The sequence below is a fragment of the Rana temporaria genome, chromosome 4, assembly GCF_905171775.1.
Source record: "Rana temporaria chromosome 4, aRanTem1.1, whole genome shotgun sequence".
Lineage (NCBI taxonomy): Eukaryota > Metazoa > Chordata > Amphibia > Anura > Ranidae > Rana > Rana temporaria.
Window position 1 is genome coordinate 269053251 of NC_053492.1, and position 6000 is coordinate 269059250.

Below are 6000 nucleotides of genomic sequence, written 5' to 3' on the forward strand. Positions count from 1 at the left end.
ACCTTAAGACAATATGGTGAGGTCTCTAATTTTAAAATGAATACAGCAAAGACGGAGATCCTGAACATCAATATTAACAAAGAGGAAGAACAATACTTGAGGAAAAAATATAGCTTCTCCTGGCAGAAAGAGATAAATTATTTGGGAATTAAATTGGCGAATACTCTAAAAAAAATTTATAGAATAAACTATATCCCACTGCTGGATGAAATAAAAAAGGAAATAAAAAATATCTATAATAGACCAATCTCGTGGTTTGGAAGGATTAGTGTTGCAAAAATGATCTTAGTTCCCAAAATCATATACAAATTTCAAATGGTCCCAATTTATCTCCCCCCAACATACGTTAAAATACTCAATTCCCTTATCATGAATTACATTTGGAACAACAAAAAACATAGGATCTCGGCTCAAACCTTAAAACGGGCCAAGGACAAGGGGGGTTTAGCGGTACCAGATGTCAGATTGTACTACAACGCTTCGGTTCTCTCAAGGGTTATAGAATGGGCTAAAGAGTCACAGGATAAAAGATGGATAAGTATTGAATGTTCACTAGCTCGGGCACAGTTAGGAAGATTGATTTGGAACCCACCACAATTTAGATCTATACACACACGTTAGCACATGCAATAACACATAATGCTTTGAGGATATGGGATAGACTACACAAACAATTAAAAACAAAATTCAACTCACCCTTTATAGATCTAAAAGAAAACGAATATTTTGCACCAGGGACAAGGGAAGTAGGTGGTAATTGGTTAAGAAATAGAATTCAGTTAAAAGACATAATACTACAAGGCAAAATTATGACATTTCACGAAATTAAACACAAAAATGATTTCAGGACGCTTGACGAGTGGAGGTACTTGCAGTTGTCATCATTCGTTAAGCGTCTTATACACCCTATACGGTCACGGGAGGAGTACACCATATTAGAACAATTGTGTAGCATCGAAAGCTCAAAAGGGAACATTTCTAAAATATATAAATATCTGCAAAAAATGGATGAGTCGGATACGTTAAACTACATTCAAAAATGGGAAAGAGACTTAAATGTCCCCAGGGGAAAAACAACTATAGGAAGAATCCTAAATCTAACTCATACCTCGGCGGTTGATGTAAGAACCGCGGAAATGAACTATAAATGCCTGACGGGTTGGTACGCTACTCCAGAGAAAACTGGCAAATTTAGAGAAGGAGAGTCAGAGGATTGCTGGAGAGGATGTGGGTATAGGGGAACAATGGCGCATCTGTGGTGGAACTGCCCAAAGATAAAAATCTATTGGAAAAAAATCCTTACCCTGATAAAAACCATAACAAAAAAAGAAGTAGAAGACAACCCATGGGTGGTCCTTTTCCATGGGGGGGAGGTGCCACTCAAAGAGTATAAAGCTTCACTGATCCCTCACTTGTTGAATGCAGCGAAACGCCTGATTCCGCTGAAATGGAGGGAGCCGGAAAGTCCCCAAATGTGGGAGTGGATCGACATGGTCGAGGATACCCATAGGAGGGAGAAATTAAAATTTGGTACAGATAAAAATAAGCAGGAGGGTAATGGTATTTGGGCATCTTGGTTAGAATTTAAAAAATCTAGGAGTTTCGCAACAAATATGAAAGAGGATTAGGAGCAGGAAAATAGTTGGACTAGGGGGAATGGAGCATTTGGTGGAGTCGTGAGATGGTCGGGGGGGTGGGGGGAGGTGGGGGTGGGGGGGAGTTTATACTTTGTATTTTTCCAGAGATGAAAAGTTTATCGGATATTTCTGTCTCTGTGTTAAACGTCTAAGTCCCATGTAGATGGGGAAAGATAATGGTACTTAAAAAAAAAAGAGAAATAAAGATACAAAAAGCAGAATAACATTTATAAAAACATGTACGAAACCACAAATGATGCAAAACCGGGAGAGAGACAGAATTATGAATAAAATCATGAGCAGGTCTCTTGCTGTGGTTAGTCTGAAGTGGAAAAAAAAAAAAAAAAAAAAAAGAAACGGTGATCGTGCCGTTTATAAAGGAGGTCATGCTGTGACTGGTGGCTCCCACACGCATGCTGCCTGGTTGCATTAAAATTTAACTCTTAAAGGGGTTGTAAAGGTAAAAAAAATCCCCTAAATAGCTTCATTTACTTTAGTGCAGTCCTCCTTCATCTACCTCATCCTTCCATTTCTCAGAAGAAATAAGGACATTTAAAAACAAAATCGAAGGATGAGGTAAGTGAAGGAGGACTGCACTAAGGTAAAGGAAGCTATTTAGGGGAAACATTTTTACCTTTACAACCCCTTTAAGGTTTGACCTCCTATTATATGGTTTTGGTAAATCTGAAGACAAAAATCTGCAGAAAATCTAAGAGTTTTCGAAAACGAGCATTCTAAATACCGAATTTAAACATGACTCGGGGCCGCTTTACAGCTCTGATGGATGTCTTCTGCAGGAGGAGCCATGATCTCCCTCTGACATCAGCCACTGAGATCACGTGGCAGCTCGTCTCCTCCGCAGAAGCTCTGTCTCAGCTGTAAAGCGGCCGCGAGTCACGTGACTGGCCTCAAGAAAGCTAAAATTTGGTATTTAGAATGCTAATTTTTGAAAACTACTTACTGTGCTATGCCAGCCTCTAATAGAAGGGCTGGCAGTAACAATTGTACTTTTTTCTTTTCAAGAATATCAGCGGGGGGGGGGGCGGGGCCGGAGACAGACACAGAGAGGGAGATGACAGGCAGGAAGGAGGGGGTGAGGGGGGAGAGGGGAGAGCAAAGGGGGCAGCAGCGTATGATGTAGGGATTTACTCTGACCACGGTGGTCAGGGCTGAGCAGCCCTGTTTTCCGTGGTCAGTATAGAGAGTGGATACAGGAAGTGCCAGGTTCAGGGAGATTTTTTTACATTTTAGAAGGGGACAGATTAGACTTATGGGTTAACAAACCCTTTAAATGTGGTTGGCTGCATTCAATTTATTTTTCCCCTCTGTTTTCCCCTGGTGATCTGACCAGTAACACACCTCATGTATTAGAGTGCAGGAACACCTTTGGTACATCAGGGTAAAGGAGTACAGGAACACCTTTGGACAGCAGCATTGTCAGTCTGGGGCTAGGGGGAGGGTTAGATGCACTAGCAGATTTAGATACACTAACAAATTCAATAATAACGTTTTTACATAAATAAATAAAAGCTGGTCATTGTAAGAACCCCTATCACTGGTAATGTGTAATCATTCAAGGGACATTGGGAATAGAAAATTAACAGGGATTATAACACCTACAAAGTGGAGTCCTTTTCGATACAGATGACTGAGAACGTTTTTTTCATCCACACGAGATCGCAATGTGTTTTTGAAACTCTTCAAGGAGAGAAGTCTATTTATTGGATCTTAAAAACTTGCCAGCTAGATGGCCTAAATTTAAATTGGGAAGTCTATCATTTTTATGACTTATTTTTAGGCTAAGCATTCTCTCCCTGCCGAGTTGTAATTACATTACTACATTTACTAAACAAGTTATAATGTTCACATAATCAATTGTGTGACAGTTCACCTAAATTAACCAATCATGTGAAAATAAAATCCCTGTTTAGCTATTCATCTGCACATAATTGGATAATTGAGTTGAATATTCACACAATTGTATGAACATGATCAACTACTTTAGTAAATCAGCCACATTATGTGTAATCATGGTTTGAAGCCACTAGATGTCCTCGTTGTCTTTCATTGCTTTTGTGAAGTAGAAACCGCTATATTATCATTTCTAACAACTTTATATTTAATAGAGGTTTAATGTTTTTTATAACAAATGGGGACTATACGGATAAAGTAGAACATACATTTGCTGTTACTTTTTACAATGTTTTTAAATCGTTTTTTTGCACCCCTAATATTTAATCTCGGTCTTTGATGATGGAGTTAATTTAGCATTTTATTATAGAGACATTAGCAGCAGGTTAGTTTGTATAGCCTTATGAATAAGCACATTTCAAAAATATGTCAATGCTGTTTGTGTCCAATGTGTCTGTATGCCGAAGATATAAATAACAATTCTTGCTGGCTTTGAACTCGGCCTGTGATCGATTATCTTTTTGATATTGTTTTATTGCATGCATTCATGTAATTTGTGTATTGATACACTAGGGGCACTGAAAATCTTTGCATTTCTTTGCCCCTGCCCTCCCCCCCGTCTGTTTTTACCTTTCAGATCAATAGCACAATTAATGGTCCCTCTACGCACCCCGGGGTGCTAGCTCTCACCTCTCCTTTGGAGCCTACATCCACTCACTGGCTTTTTTGCCCAAATTTCCAGAATTTGCCTAATGGCTCCACAAAACAATCTATTCACCCCTTGGTTATTTCCTGCCTTGACTACTGCAACTCACTGCTCACTAACTTTCCACAGGCTTTACCTCCTTCGGTCTATCAGGAATGCTGCTGCTAGACTTATGTACCTTATTAATCAATCTATGGCTGCTGCCCCTCTCTGCCAATCTCTTCACTGACTTCCACCAGCCCAATGTATAAAATCAAATATACTAACCACAACATACAAAGCCATCCCCAGCTACAACACCACCCTCACCTGCAGATTCCGCCCAAATCCTCCTCCTCACTCCTTCCAGGACATCTTGCTCTCTAGCTCCCTTGTTACCTCCTCCCACGCTCGCCTCCAGGGCTTCTCCAAAACCTCTCCTAGGAACTCCATATCTATCCCAGTATGTAGGGTTGCCACCTTTTCTTCAAGCCAAACCCGAACACTTCAGAGTCGCATTTTTTTTTCATAGTATGCATAAACTATGCATAGATGTTGCTATTAAATAAAATCTCTAATCATATGGAGTTAATCACACAAGCCATCTGAGTGCGCAGAGTTCCTCCTTTACATCTGAGTGCGCAGAGTTCCCCCTTTACATCTGAGTGGGCAGAGTTCCCCCTTTACATCTGAGTGGGCAGAGTTCCTCCTTTACATCTGAGTGCGCAGAGTTCCCCCTTTACATCTGAGTGCGCAGAGTTCCCCCTTTACATCTGAGTGCGCAGAGTTCCCCCTTTACATCTGAGTCCGCAGAGTTCCCCCTTTACATCTGAGTCCGCAGAGTTCCCCCTTTACATCTGAGTCCGCAGAGTTCCCTTTTATTGTAAGGGGGGACTCTGATGTAAGGGAGAACTCTGAGGACTCTGATGTAAGGGATGCGCAGGTGTATGGCGAGGACTCTGATGTAAGTGGAGCACTGTGGTCTCTGGTGTAAAGGGGAGCTCTGATGTAATGAGTGCTCTGAGAACCCTGATTTACCTTAGCATACTTACTTAGAGGCAGAAGAGAGAAGGGGGAGACTTAGTCCAGTCTGAATAATGTGTACGGGTCTCAGACAGTCTGAAACCCGGACGCATGAGTCCAAACCCGAACTGTCCGGGTGAATCCCGAACAGGTTGCAACCCTACCAGTATAGCTGGTCAGCTCCTACGCTTTCCACCTATAGGCAGTCTTTGAAAGCTCAAGAAAGCCTACCCCACCTCTACCTCAACCTCTTAGCACCGACGTAACACAAATATGCAGCCCCACTGGAATGGGCTATTTTTTTCCTAAGGGCTGCACATGTGCATATCTTCTTTGGTGCTGGTAGTGCACACCATACGGCGCGCTCCAAGCACAGAAACCGGGGTTTCACCGAGAGCCCCGGGTCCCGTTCTAATGATTGGGACCCGGAATGTCAGATTTCAGGTTACCTGATCACTGTGATAGCCTCTGATTGGCTATCACAGTGATCAGTCACTGTGAAGCCAGCCCCTGTGTTTTGTGTCTCTGTGAATTGATGAGAGGGATGCATTGTATCCTTCTCTGTCCTTGTAGAGAGAGAAAAAATAAAGTGTGTGTAAAAAAAAATAATAATAAGGCTTCATTTCCACTGGCGTTTTTACAGCCACTGTTGTTAGCCTTTTTTACAGCTTACAAACGCCTGTCCATGTTTATTTTGTAAAAAAAAAAAAAAAAAAAAATTAACGTCTGCCATTTTTACAGCTC